Source organism: Rhagoletis zephyria, unplaced genomic scaffold (assembly GCF_001687245.7).
Source record: "Rhagoletis zephyria isolate East Lansing unplaced genomic scaffold, Rhagoletis_zephyria_1.1 Rzeph_scaffold_02145, whole genome shotgun sequence".
Taxonomy (NCBI): Eukaryota; Metazoa; Arthropoda; class Insecta; order Diptera; family Tephritidae; genus Rhagoletis; species Rhagoletis zephyria.
In genome coordinates this window covers 41,211-41,912 of record NW_016159229.1, presented here as the reverse complement: position 1 = coordinate 41,912, position 702 = coordinate 41,211, and positions in this window count along the sequence as shown.

Sequence of the window (702 nt, the reverse complement as noted above, 5' to 3'; positions counted from 1 at the left end):
AATTGGTGACCCCGGATACGAACAGTAAGTAAAAAAAAAAAAAAAAAAAGCAATAAACATACGTATATAGTTCCTTGCAAAATTGTTCCTATAGTAAATATTACATAGAAAAAATGGAGAAAGTTATTTTCAGCCAGCAAGCCATTGGGAGTGAGATTGAGGGTTTACATAACGCGTTAGTAAACATCAACTCGACTCCTGTGACTAGGGGACAGGTCGATGATTGGACACTGCGAGTAACTCACCTGTCCCGAATGCTGGAAGACAACGATCGGCAACTTGGGGAACCGTCGGCAACGATGTCGCGGAACCCATACTATACCGAAAGGTATGCCCCTAAGGTTAGGGAACTCATAAAAAAATGCATGGAGATGTTAAAATCCATGCCAATAAAAAGCGTTCAAAGCGAGGACGAGTTCTTCAAAGACGATCGGAACAAAAATTCTGTACTAAAAATAAAGTTTGAATTCGCAATAAGCGATTGGGAAGAAAACTTTGAAGCACTTCTTGCTGGAACAGGGAATCCAGAAGAAGTAAATAAGTGTTCAAATCTGGCGAAAGATTTGTTTTTGCAATATCTTGAAGTTCATTCGGAGGATGAACTAACATACAAGTTTAGGCAGTTGAGGAAAGAATTAAACTCACTACCGAAAAGTAACACTCCTGAAAAAAAAGGGGAAGAGAAAATAAGAGTAAGAACTT